General features: G+C 45.3%; 1 non-coding gene across 1 annotated transcript; it reads right to left on the bottom strand.

The window, feature by feature from the left end:
• Positions 1-948: 948 nt before the first annotated feature.
• trnak-cuu (transfer RNA lysine (anticodon CUU)) lies at positions 949-1,024 on the bottom strand. The gene has a single exon. It is a non-coding gene; the product is annotated as a tRNA-Lys (tRNA).
• Between the last annotated feature and the right edge of the window lie 13,503 nt (positions 1,025-14,527).

Here is a 14,527-nt window from a genome sequence, read left to right as displayed (position 1 = left end):
GAGAGGAGCTCAGAGAGAGGAAGGGAGTGTCAGAGGGTATCAGAGAGTGTGAGGGGGCTCAGAGAGGGGAAGGGAGTGTCAGAGAGTATCAGAAAGATTAAGGGGATCTCCGAGAGGGGAAGGGAGTGTCAGAGGGGGTCAGAGAGTGTGAGGGGATCTCAGAGAGTGGAAGGGAGTGTCAGAGTGTAGCAGAGTGTGTGAGGGGTTCCCAGAGAGGGGAAGAGAGTGTCAGAGGGTATCAGAGAGTGTAAGGGGATCTCAGAGAGCGGAAGGGAGTGTCAGAGGGTATCAGAGAGTGTAATGGGATCCCAGAGAGGGGAAGAGAGTGTCAGAGGGTATCAGAGAGTGTGAGGGGGCTCAGAGAGGGGAAGAGAGTGTCAGAGATTATCAGAGAGTGTGAGGGGATCTCAAAGAGGTGAAGGTGTGTCAGAGGGTATCAGAGAGAGTAAGGGGATCTCAGAGAGGGGAAGGGAGTGTCAGAGGTTATCAGAGAGAGTAAGGGGGTCTCAGAGAGGGGAAGGGAGTGTCAGAGGGTATCAGAGAGTGTGAGGGGCGCTGACAAGGAATCGAAGAGGATCATGGACTCCCTGAGGTTATCGGAGAAGGAAAGAGACAAAATGTATGAGAGAAGATCAGGAACTCATGGAGAATCAGAGGGTCAGGGGAGGTCGGGAGGGATCAGAGAGACCAATGGATTCAGAATTGTCATTTTCTGAACTGAACATTTTCTAAATATCAACATATTTAATGAACTTGAATTGAAGAGATAACCTGGAGGGTTATAACCCACGGGCAGGGAATGAACAGTTCGAATCGGGACGGGCCTGGATGTTTGACCGTGCTCATGATTTTTCTTCCCACAGCTCAGTGGAGTGTTCGATGATATCACTGGATTTTATCAATTGATGAGAGTTTGCACCTGGAGCCCTTTGTGAGAAATAAAACACAAACCGCCCAACGTGGGACTCGAACCCACGACCCTGAGATTAAGAGTCTCATGCTCTACCGACTGAACCAGCCTGGTCTTCTACGAACCCACTCTGAATGTGCTGGGAGAGAGGCAGCTGTTGGCTTTGCTTCAAAGGCTCAGTTTGGCCGACAATCCGAGGGGAGCTCCTTCGATTTTCAGTCTGGGAGTCAGTCTGATGCCTTTCCCTGTCATCCAGCCTTGCGCTGAGCATTGCAGGAACACAGGGACAGGAGAAGACCATTCAGCCCCTCGAACCTGCTGTGCCATTGAGTTAGATTATTTGTGACCTTTACCTCAACTCTACCCGTCTTGGACACAGATCCCTTGTTAATTTTTTTTTAAAATCTATGAATATCTGTCTTGAAAATTTGAACTAACTCAGAATCCACAGCATTTGGCGGAGAGATTTCTAAATTTCTGCCGTTCTTTGTGCGCTGAAGTGCTCACTGTTTTCTTCAATGAATTATTTCGCTCCAATTTTAAGATTGAGTCCCCAGACAGAGGGATGGATTCCACTCATTGCTCGATAATAAAACTCAGACCTCTCACTCTTTATACCTCTCAACATTACAATCCATTTTCCTCAGGATTTATTTCTTTCTTTTTAAAATGTTCTTCGTGCTTTTCATTGTAAACATGTCGTTTAAAATATTACTGAGAGAAGAAAGCTGAAGTTTTGTGATTAAAAACCTTTGAATCAGTGAGGAATCAAACCAGTGACCCGAGATACGCTGGTCAGGAGCGAATAATTTCCACTCTGATTCTGTCCGTGAAAATGAGGGAGACACAGAACAACCAAACACTGAACTGAACCAGGAATGTTCCAACACTCGATCTCGGAGCTCAGTTTAGGTTCGTGTTCTGCTGATGATATCTTAACATTATCTTGTGGTTGGCCACTTTTAACCAGGTTCATGGCTAGATTCTCCCATCATCCCATTGCCCACGTTGCTGCTCCCTCTCTCACTCACTGCTCGAGTTACGCCGAAACCACAGCACAGAAACAGAGCATTCTGCCGAGCTGGAGTCTGCCGGCGTTTATCTCCACACGAGCCTCTTCCCCACTATTTCATCTCACCCTATCACCATATCCTTCCATTCCTTTCCCCCGCATATGCTTATCGAGCTTCCCCTGAAATGCATTTCTGCTATTTGCCTCAACTACGCCTTGTGGTAGTGAGTTCCACATTCTTACCACTCTTTCTGTAAAGACGTTTCTCCTGAAATGCCTATTGGATTTATTAGCGAATATTTTATATTTATGAGCTCGAGTTCTGGTCTCCCCCATAAGTGGAAACATTTTCTCCACGTTTACCCTATCAAACCCCTATCATTATCTTAAAGACCTCTATCAGGTCACCCCTCAGCCTTCTCTGTTCCAGAAAAAAAGAGCGCCTGCCTGTTTAGCCTTTGCTGATAAATGCATCCTTTCAGTTCTGGTATCATCCTTGGAAATATTTTTTGCACCCTCTCCAATGCCTCTACACCCTTTCTATAATATGGAGACCAGAACTGTGCAGAATACTCCAAATGTGGTCCAACTAAGTTTAATATAACTTTTCTGCTTTTCAATTCTATCCCCCTAGAAATGAAACCCAATGCTTGGTTTACCTTTTCTTATTGCCTTATTAACCTGTGTAACTACTTTTAGTGGTTTGTGTATCTCTACCCCGAGATCCCTTTGCTCCTCTAACCCATTTAGACTCTTCTTATCCAAACAATATAGGAACAGGAGTAGGCCATTCAGCCCCTCGTACCTGCTCCGCCATTTGATAAGATCATGGCTGATCTGTGATCTAACTCCATATACCTGCCATTGGCGCATATCCCTTAATATCTTTGATTGCCAAAAAGCTATCTATCTCAGATTTAAATTTAGCAATTGAGCTGGTATCAATTGCCGTTTGCGGAAGAAAGTTCCAAACTTCTACCACCCTTTGTGTGTAGAAATGTTTTCTAATCTCACTCCTGAAAGGTCTGGCTCTAATTTTTAGACTGTGCCCCCTCCTTCTCGAATCCCCAACCAGCGGAAATAGTTTCTCTCCATCCACCCTATCCGTTCCGCTTAATATCTTATCAACTTCGATCAGATCACCCCTTAACCTTCTAAACTCGAGAGAATACAACTCCAATTTGTGTAATCTCTCCTCGTAACTTAACCCTTGAAGTCCGGGTATCATTCTAGTAAACCTGCGCTGCACACCCTCCAAGGCCAATATGTCCTTTCGAAGGTGCGGTGCCCAGAACTGCTCGCAGTCCTCCAGGTGTGGTCTAACCAGAGTTTATGTATAGCTGCAGCATAACTTCTGCCCCCTTGTACTCCAGTCCTCTAGATATCAAGGCCAGTATTCCATTCGTCTTCTTGATTATTTCCTGCACCTGTTCATGACACCTCAATGATCGATGTACCTGAACCCCGAAGTCCCTTTGGACATCCACTGTTTTTTACTTTTTACCGTTTAGAAAGTACCCTGTTCTGTCCATTGAATTCCATTTGCCAAAGTTTTGCCCATTCATCTAATCTATCAATATCCCTTTGTAATTTTATGTTTTCATCTGCACTGCTTACAATGCCACCAATCATTATGTCATTGGCAAACTTAGATATGAGACTTTCTATGCCTTCATCTAAGTTGTTAATAAATATTGTGAATAATTGAGGCCCTGCGGGACTCCACTCGTCACATTCTGCCAATGTGAGTACCTACCCATTATCCCTACTCTCTGTCGCCTTTCGCTCAGCCAATTTCCTAACCAAGTCCGTACTTTTCCCTCGATTCCATGGGCTTCTAACTTAGCTAACAGTCTCTTATGTGGGACCTTATCAAATGCCTTCTGGAAGTCCATATCAATAACATCCATTGACATTCCCCTGTCCACTACTTTAGTCACCTCTTCAAAAAATTCAATCAGGTTTGTCAGGCACGACCTACCTTTCACAAATCCATGCTGGCTCTCCCTGATTAACTGAAAATTCTCGAGGTGTTCAGTCACCCTATCCTTAATGATAGACTCCAGCAATTTCTCCACAAGAGATGTTAGGCTCACTGGTCGAGAATTCCCTGGTTTCCCTCTCTCCCCTTTCTTAAAAAGCGGAGTGACATGTGAAATTTTCCAATCTCGAGGGACAGTTCCTGAATCTAGAGAACTTTGAAAGATTATAGTTAGGGCATCTGCAATGTGCTCACCAACTTCCTTTCAAAGCCTGGGATGGAAACCATCTGGTCCTTGAGATTTGTCACTCTTTGTTGCTTTACTTATGTTAATTTTATCGAGTCTCCGTCCCCGATTCAATATTAGTTTTCTTTGGATTTCAGGCATGCTATCCTCTTTTTCTACTGTAAATACTGACGCAAAGTAATTATTCAATGACAATATCCCCACTTTCAGTTTTTAAGGGGCCAACATTGCTCCTGACCACCCTCTTTTTCCTAATATAACTATAAAAGTTCTTCGTATTGGTTTTGATATCCCTTGCAAGTTTCTTTTCATACTCTCTTTTTGTAGCTCTGACTATCTGTTTTGTGACCCTTTGTTGATCTTTGTATCTTTCCCATTCGCCAGGATCTGTGCGATTTTTTGCCTTTTTGTATGACCTTTCCTTGTGTCTTATACTGTCCCTTACCTCTTTAGTTGTCCATGGCTGTTTTTTTGGCAAGTAGAGTTCTTGTCCCTCAGGGGTATAAACCGATTCTGTATCACGTTAAATGTTTCTTTAAACATTTCCCACTGATCATCAGTCGTTTTACCCATTAACAGATTTGCCCAGTTTACTGTGGACAGTCTCTGTCTCATCCCATTAAAGTCGGCCTTACCCAAGTCTGGAATCTTAGCAGCTGACTCACTTTTTTCCCTTTCAAACACTACATTGAACTCGATCATGTTATGATCACTATTGGATAGTTAAGCTGTTAACTAAATCTGGTTCATTGCTCATTATTAAATCTAGTATGGCTTGCCCCCGTGTTGCCTCTCGGACATACTGCTGTAGAAAACTATCCCGGACACACTCAAGAAATTCACTACCTTTCTGACAGTTGCCAATCTGCTTTTCCCAATCTATGTGAAGGTTACAGTCCCCCATTAAGACCACTATGCCTTTGTTACACGCTTGTCTAATCTCTGCATTTCTACAATCTAGCACTTCAGAGCTGCTGCCAGGGGTCCTATACACAACTCCCACTATAGTCTTAGATCCTTTCCTATTTCTCAATTCAACCCATAAGGGTCTCTATTGGCTGCTTACCTCTCGTTATATCCTCCTTTATCATTGAAGCGATTTCATCTCTAATCACGAAGGCTACTCCTCACCCTCTTCCATTTTCCCGATCTCTCCTGTAGACCTTATAACCCAGTATATTTAGTTCCCAATCCTGACCATCCTGCAGCCATGTCTCAGTCATAGCTATCATGTCACACCTTCGAATTTGAATTTGTACCTGTAGTTCATTTAATTTATTCCTTTTCCTCCGTGTATTTGTATATCGAACTCTTAGTTGGGCCACACGCCCTCGCCTGACCTTCAGTTTTGATGCTGGGTTAATCGCCTGACACCTTCTAGTTTTCACTATATCTGTAGTGCCTAAAGTACACTTTCTTTCTGCTGCTCTACGTTTTTCCCTTTCACTCGACCGTGAAATTGCCCTCGGCTTTCATCTCACTGAAGTAGAGTGTGGCCGCATTGTATCTTATGTCGTGTAAGTGATGAGGTTGGGGTAGGTATGGGTCTTATCCAATTTCTTAAATCTCAACTAGCGCCAGGGAAAAGAAACTTCCACCATCTACAAGGCACAAGTCAGGAGTGTGATGGAATACTCTCCACTTGCCTGGATGAGTGCAGCTCCAACAACACTCAAGAAGCTCGACACCATCCAGGACAAAGCAGCCTGCTTGATTGGCACCCCATCCACCACCCTAAACATTCACTCCCTTCACCATCGGCGCACCACGGCTGCAGTGTGTACCATCCACAGGATGCACTGCAGCAACTCGCCAATGCTTCTTCGACAGCACCTCCCAAACCTGCGTCCTCTACTACCGAGAAGGTCAAGAGCAGCAGGCACATGGGAACAACACCACCTGCACGTTCCCCTCCAAGTCACACACCATCCCGACTTGGAAATATATCGGCGGTTCCTTCATCGTCGCTGGGTCAAAATCCTGGAACTCCCTTCCTAGCAGCACTGTGGGAGAACCTTCACCACACGGACTGCAGTGGTTCAGGAAGGCGGCTCACCACCACCTTCTCAAGGGCAAATAGGGATGGGCGATAAATGCTGGCCTCGCCAGCGATGCCCACATCCCATGAATGAATAAAAAAAAATTAGGAATTCCTTCAGTTTGAAACAGAATGTTTGATTAATCAATGGCGATTAGAGCAAGTATTCATCATTTTACAGTTTAATGAATTTTGCGTAATTAAGACAGTAAACTATTTTGTAAAAGTTAATTTCCTGAACGGGAATTGGACCTATCTCCGGCACTGAGAGCATTTGTAGACGGCAGCTACTTTCTGAGTTTTTCCTTTAACGTTGTTTAAAGTCGAGTTTCATTGGTGCAGTGATTATCACGTTCGTCTTATTGCTGCAAGGAAACATTTTGAAAACGTTATCAAATAAAAATAAAAAAGCAAGTACCGTTGAGGCGGTTGGCCGTTGATCAGTTAATCTGTGTTTAAACATGAATAAAATACAACAGCTCGCAGAAGCGGTAGAATTTATTTTCTATGTACAGTTCTGCTCACACTCAAACACGACACAGACTCCGACAGTGTCTGTCCCTCACTCCCGTTTCCTGCCCTGACGGTGTGGAAAGCCTCTCTCAAAGCTGCACATTGCGACTGGTTTCAGTTGATTTGTGAGAGATCATCAAAGGATCCTGCAGCGCTGTCTCGGTTCATAACTGCAGTTCGAAACCGCACTGCAGCCGTGGCAACAAACACATCAGTTTTTCGATGTTCTCCAGCTCCAGGAGTGAGTGAGGCCACGACAGCAACAATATTCTGGCCCCGCGCTCTCCGATCACACATTGCTGGCAGGAAGCAGCCTCAGACAGCGTATTACTGACCATCCCTGGGGAACAAGATCCCACTGAAGCTTTCACAACACATCGCAGGCATCGTCAGTCCCGCAGCTGTTGCTCTGCTGCAAAGTCAGAGCTTGCCAGCTGTTTCAAAATTGAGAGCCTGAAGAGGGATTTGAACCCTGGACCCTCAGATCACGACCGGCTTTAAAAGTCTGATGCTCGAGCGACTGAGCTACCCAGGCTCGCGGCAAGCTGGTGTTCCATTATACACATTCATGGTAGGACTCTGAATTATCCCGAGTTGATGTCGAATCAGGTTGAGGGTCCCTTTCATAAAATTCTCATTAACATGTTGAGGAGAATTCTTGTTTCTGTTGAACGTGATGTAAGAAACATGGACAGCGAACTCTCCCCAGTGTAGTTCACATTCTCGAAATTAAGAGTAATTTAAACGAATAAACTCCTTCAAGGGAGTCACAAACGAGCTTAATCCAAGGCAAGTCTTGGCAGCAGAGCTCGCACCCGTGATATGCTCCTCCTGCACAATGTGGGAAGTCATCGACACTACCAGTGTCCGTGGTGACCATGTGTGCAGGAAGTGTGTCCAGCTGCAGCTGGTGGCTAACTGCATTTCAGAGCTGGGGCTGCGGGTGGATTCACTGTGGAGCATCCACGATGCTGAGACTATCGTGGATAGCACGTTCAGTGAGGTGGTCACTCCGCAGGTGAAGATTACGCAGGCAGAAAGGAAATGGGTGACCGCCAGGCAGAGTAAAAGGACTAGGCAGGTCGAGCAGGAGTCCCCTGGGGCCATCTCCCTCTCAAACAGATATTCATCTTTGAATATTGTTGGGGGTGATGGTTTATCGGGGGAATGCGGCAAGAGCCAAGATCATGGCACCATGAGTGACTCAGCTGCACAGGCGGGCAGGAAAAAGAATGGGAGAGCAATAGTGATTGGGGATTCAATTGTAAGGGGAACAGATAGGAGTTTCTGCGGCCACAGACGTGATATCAGGATGGTATGTTGCCTCCCTGGTGCCAGGGTCAAGGATGTCACGGAGCGGCTGCAGGACATTCTGAAGGGGGAGGGTGAACTGCCGGAGGTCGTGGTCCATATTGGTACCAACGATATTGGTTAAAAAAAAGGGATGAGGTCCTGCAAGCAGAATATAGGGAGTTAGGAGATAAATTAAAAAGCAGGAGCTCTAAGGTAGTGATCTCAGGATTACTCCCAGTGCCACGTGCCAGCGAGAGCAGAAATAGGAGAATAGACCAGATGAATGCGTGGCTTGAGAGATGGTGTAGGAGGGAGGGGTTTAAATTCCTGAGGCATTGGGACCGATTCTGGGAAAGGCGGGACCTGTACAAGCTGGACGGGTTGCACCCAAGCAGAACCGGGACCAATATCCTCGCGGGGGCATTTGCTTGTTGTGTTGGGGAGGGTTTAAACTCGTATGGCAGGGGGATGGGAAACAAAGGGCAGGTACAGATAGGACAAATTCAGACCAGGAAACGGGAAGTAGAGAAGAAGTTAGTGACGTAGTTAGCGACTCTGAAAGGCAAAAGAAGCAAAGGTTAAATAGTGTTCAGCACAGGAATTTGACGGGGTTAAAGGGTATATACTTCAATGCAAGGAGTATTACAAACAAAGCAGATGAGCTAAGGGCACAGATAGACACATGGCAGCATCATATCATTGGTATAATGGAAACCTGGCCGAAAGAGGGGGATAATTGGCAGCTTAATACCCCTGGATATAGAGATTTCAGGCAGGATAGTGTACATGATAAAAAAGGAGAGGGGTAGCATTATTGGTTAAAGAATCAACTACAGTTGTGAGAAGGGGTGATATGCCAAATGGACTATCAATCGAGGCCATGTGGGTTGAGCTGAGAAATAAAAAGGGGCAGTCACACTATGAGTGTACTTTTGACCCCCGAATCGTGAAAGGGAGATAGAAGAACAAATATGAAGGCAAATTTCAGAGTGCAAAAATAAGAGAGTAATAATAGTCGGGGACTTCAACTACCCGAACATCAACTGGGATTCAAACAGTGTGAGGGGCACAGAGGGCGCAAAATTCTTGATCGGTGTCCAGGAGAACTTTTTTAGCCAGTACGTGACAAGCTCAAAAAGAGGGGATGCAATTCTATATTTAGTCCTGGGAAATGAAGATGGGCAAGTGGGTGAAGTGACAGTGGGTGACCATATTGGGGAGAGTGCCCACAATTCAGTTAGTTTTAGCATTATTATGGAAAAGGACAGAGTTAAATCAGGAGTAAATGTTTTAAATTGGGGGAAGGCAAATTTTACAGAACTAAGAGGTGATTTGGCAGAAGTGGACTGGACACAACTACTTGAGGAGAAATCAGTGGCAAGCCAATGGGAGGCACTAAAAAGTGAAATTCTACGGGTACAAAGCAGACACGTCCCCTCAAAGGCTGCAGGACATTCTGGAGGGGGAGGGTGAACAGCCAGTTGTCGTGGTGCATATAGGCACCAACGATATAGGTAAAAAACAGGATGAGGTCCTACAAGCTGAATTTAGTGAGTTAGGAGTTAAACTAAAGAGTAGGACCTCAAAGGTAGTAATCTCAGGATTGCTACCAGTGCCACGGGCTAGTCAGAGTAGGAATGACAGGATAGCTAAGATGAATACGTGGCTTGAGAGATGGTGCAAGCTGGAGGGATTCAAATTCCTGGGCCATTGGAACCGGTTCTGGGGGAGGTGGGACCAGTACAAATTGGACGGTCTGCATCTGGGCAGGACTGGAACCAATGTCCTAGGGGGAGTGTTTGCCAGTGCTGTTGGGGAGGGTTTAAACTAATGTGGCAGGGGGATGGGAACCGATGCAGGAAGTCAGTGGGAAATAAAGTGGTGACAGAAACAAAACGTAGTAAGGGAGAGTGTACAGAACATGACCGGACAGATGGTCTGAGAAAGCAGGGCAAAGACCAAGGGAAGTCTAGATTAAACTGCATTTATTTCAATGCAAGAAGTCTGATGGGCAAGGCAGATGAACTCAGGGCATGGATGGGTACATGGGACAGGGATGTTATAGCTATTACTGAAACATGGCTAAGGGAGGGGCAGGACTGGCAGCTCAATGTTCCAGGGTACAGATGCTATAGGAAAGATAGAGCAGGAGGTAAGAGAGGAGGGGGAGTTGCGTTCTTGATTAGGGAGAACATCACGGCAGTAGTGAGAGGGGATATATCCGCTGGTTCGCCCACTGAGTCCATATGGGTAGAACTGAAAAATAAGAAGGGAGAGATCACTTTGATAGGATTGTACTACAGACCCCCAAATAGTCAACGGGAAATTGAGGAGCAAATATGTAAGGAGATTACAGACAGCTGCAAGAAAAATAGGGTGGTAATAGTAGGGGACTTTAACTTTCCCAACATTGACTGGGACAGCCATAGCATTAGGGGCTTGGATGGAGAGAAATTTGTTGAGTGTATTCAGGAGGAATTTCTCATTCAGTATGTGGATGGCACGACTAGAGAGGGGGCAAAACTTGACCTCCTCTTGGGAAATAAGGAAGGGCAGGTGACAGAAGTGTTAGTGAGGGATCACTTTGGGACCAGTGATCATAATTCCATTAGTTTTAAGATAGCTATGGAGAAGGATAGGTCTGGCCCAAAAGTTAAAATTCTAAATTGGGGAAAGGCCAATTTTGATGGTATTAGACAGGAACTTTCAGAAGTTGATTGGGAGAGTCTGTTGGCAGGCAAAGGGACGTCTGGTAAGTGGGAGGCTTTCAAAAGTGTGTTAACCAGGGTTCAGGGTAAGCACATTCCTTATAAAGTGAAGGGCAAGGCTGGTAGAAGTAGGGAACCTTGGATGACTCGGGAGATTGAGGCACTCGTCAAAAAGAAGAAGGAGGCATATGACATGCATAGGCAGCTGGGATCAAGTGGATCCCTTGAAGAGTATAGAGATTGCCGGAGTAGAGTTAAGAGAGAAATCAGGAGGGCAAAAAGGGGATATGAGATTGCTTTGGCAGATCAGGCAAAGGTGAATCCAAAGAGTTTCTACAAATACATAAAGGGCAAAAGGGTAACTAGGGAGAGAGTAGGGCCTCTTAAGGATCAACAAGGTCATCTATGTGCGGAACCACAAGAGATGGGTGAGATCCTGAACGAATATTTCACATCGGTATTTACGGTTGAGAAAGGCATGGATGTTAGGGAACTTGGGGAAATAAATAGTGATGTCTTGAGGAGTGTACATATTACAGAGAGGGAGGTGCTGGAAGTCTTAACGCGCATCAAGGTAGATAAATCTCCGGGACCTGATGAAATGTATCCCAGGACGTTAAGGGAGGTGAGGGAGGAAATTGCGGGTCCCCTAGCAGAGATATTTGAATCATCCACCGCTACAGGTGAGGTGCCTGAAGATTGGAGGGTAGCAAATGTTGTGCCTTTGTTTAAGAAGGGCGGCAGGGAAAAGCCTGGGAACTACAGACCAGTGAGCCTGACATCTGTAGTGGGTAAGTTGTTAGAGGGTATTCTGAGGGACAGGATCTACAGGCATTTGGAGAGGCAGGGACTAATTAGGAACAGTCAGCATGGTTTTGTGAGAGGAAAATCATGTCTCACGAATTTGATTGAGTTTTTTGAAGGGGTAACCAAGAAGATAGATGAGGGCTGTGCAGTAGACGTGGTCTACATGGACTTCAGCAAAGCATTTGACAAGGTACCGCATGGTAGGTTGTTACATAAGGTTAAATCTCATGGGATCCAAGGTGAGGTAGCCAATTGGATACAAAATTGGCTTGACGACAGAAGACAGAGGGTGGTTGTCGAGGGTTGTTTTTCAAACTGGATGCCTGTGTCCAGCGGTGTGCCTCAGGGATCGGTGCTGGGTCCGCTGTTATTTGTTATTTATATTAATGATTTGGATGAGAATTTAGGAGGCATGGTTAGTAAGTTTGCAGATGACACCAAGATTGGTGGCATTGTGGACAGTGAAGAAGGTTATCTAGGATTGCAACAGGATCTTGATAAATTGGGCCAGTGGGCCGATGAATGGCAGATGGAGTTTAATTTAGATAAATGTGAGGTGATGCATTTTGGTAGATCGAATCGGGCCAGGACCTACTCCGTTAATGGTAGGGCGTTGGGGAGAGTTATAGAACAAAGAGATCTAGGAGTACAGATTCATAGCTCCTTGAAAGTGGAGTCACAGGTGGATAGGGTGGTGAAGAAGGCATTCAGCATGCTTGGTTTCATTGGTCAGAACATTGAATGCAGGAGTTGGGATGTCTTGTTGAAGTTGTACAGGGCATTGGTGAGGCCACACTTGGAGTACTGTGTACAGTTCTGGTCACCCTATTATAGAAAGGATATTATTAAACTAGAAAGAGTGCAGAAAAGATTTACTAGGATGCTACCGGGACTTGATGGTTTGACTTACAGGGAGAGGTTAGACAGACTGGGACTTTTTTCCCTGGAGAGTAGGAGGTTAAGGGGTGATCTTATAGAAGTCTATAAAATAATGAGGGGCATAGATAAGGTCGATAGTCAAAATCTTTTCCCAAAGGTAGGGGAGTCTATAACGAGGGGGCACAGATTTAAGGTGAGAGGGGAGAGATACAAAAGGATCCAGAGGGGCAATTTTTTCACTCAAAGGGTGGTGAGTGTCTGGAACGAGCTGCCAGAGGCAGTAGTAGAGGCGGGTACAATTTTGTCTTTTAAAAAGCATTTGGACAGTTACATGGGGAAGATGGGTATCGAGGGATATGGGCCAAGTGCAGGCAATTGGGACTAGCTTCGTGGTATAAACTGGGCGACATGGACATGTTGGGCCGAAGGGCCTGTTTCCATGTTGTAACTTCTATGATTCTATGATTCTATGATTCTATGAAAGAAAAAGGGTGGCACTGCCAAATTTAGAGCCTCCTGGTTGTCTAGAAGTATACGGGGCAAGATAAAGCATAAAAAGAAAGCTTATGACTGTCACAGAAAACTAAATACTGCAGAAAGCCGAGAGGAGTATAGAAAGTACAGGGATGACATAAAAAAGGAAATAAGGAAAGCAAAGTGAGGGCATGTAAGAATATTAGCTAGAACGACTAAAGAAAACCCAAAGATGTTTTATTAGTACATGAAGAACAAAAGGATAGCCAAGGAAAAGGTAGGACCTATCAGGGATGATAAGGGTAACTTGTGTGCAGAAGCAGGGGATGTGGGTAGGGTTTTAAATCAATATTTTGTCTCTGTATTCACAAAGGAAAGGGATGATCCGGACGTAGTAGTTAAAGAGGAGAGGCGTGAAATATTGGATAAGGTAAACATAACGAGAGAGGAAGTACTAGAGGGACTGGAATTCTTGAAAGTTGATAAGTCACCAGGGCCGGATGGATTGTTTCCTAGGCTATTGAAGGAAGTCAGGGAGGAAATAGTGGATGCTCCGAGGATCATTTTCCAATCCTCACTAGATACAGGGGAGGTACCGGAGGACTGGAAGACTGCAAACGTAGTAGCATTGTTTAAAAAGGGTACGAGGGAAAGGCTGAACAATTATAGACCGGTCAGTCTTACCTCGGTGGTGGGCGAACTATTAGAATCAATACTGAGAGATAGGATAAACTGTCACTTGGAAAGGCATGGTTTAATCAGGGATAGTCAGCATGGATTTGTTCAGGGAAGGTCATGCCTTACAAATCGGATTAAATTCTTTGAGGAAGTGAGAAGGAGGATTGATGAGGGCAGTGCAGTGAATGTTGTCTACATGGATTTTAGTAGGGCAATTGACAAGGTCCCACATGGCAGACTGGTCAGAAAGGTAAAAGCCCATGGGATACAGGGAAATGTGGTGAAATGGATCCAAAATTGGCTCAGTAACAGGAAACAAAGGGTAAAAGTGGATGGATGTCTTTGCGAATGGAAATCTATTTCCAGTTGTGTGCCACAGGGCTCAGTGTTGGGTCCCTTGCTGTTTGTGGTATATATTAATGATTTGGACTTGAATGTCGGGGGCATGATTGGCAAATTTGCAGACGACATAAAATTGGCCGTGCAGTTGATGGTGAAGAGGTTTGTTGTAGATTCCAAGAAGATATCAATGGGTCGGTGGAGTGGGCGGAAAAGTGGCAAATGGAGTTCAACCCGGAGAAGTGTGAGGTAATGCACTGAGAGGGAGGGCAAACATTAAAAGGGAATACGCAGTAAACGGGAATACATTGAGAGGGACGGAGGAAGTGAGAGACCTTGGAGTGCATGTGCACAGGTCCCTGAAGGTGGCAGTGCAGGGAGATAAGGTTGTGAAGAAGGCAGACGCAACGCTCTCCGTTAATAGCCGAGGGACAGAATACAAAAGCAGGGATGTAATGATGGAAATGTATAAAACGCTGGTAAGGCCACAGCTGGAGAATTATGCGCTGTTCTGGTCACCACATTACTGGAAGGACTTAATTGCCCTGGAGAGAGTGCAGAGTAGATTTACAAGAATGTTGCCAGGGCTTGAAAATTGCAGCCATGAGTCGAGATTGGATCGGCTGGGGTTGTTTTCCTTGGAGCAGA

The sequence above is a fragment of the Heptranchias perlo genome, chromosome 42 (assembly GCF_035084215.1).
Source record: "Heptranchias perlo isolate sHepPer1 chromosome 42, sHepPer1.hap1, whole genome shotgun sequence".
NCBI lineage: Eukaryota > Metazoa > Chordata > Chondrichthyes > Hexanchiformes > Hexanchidae > Heptranchias > Heptranchias perlo.
Note: the sequence above shows the minus strand (reverse complement) of the source record. Positions and strands in the feature narration are given on the sequence as shown.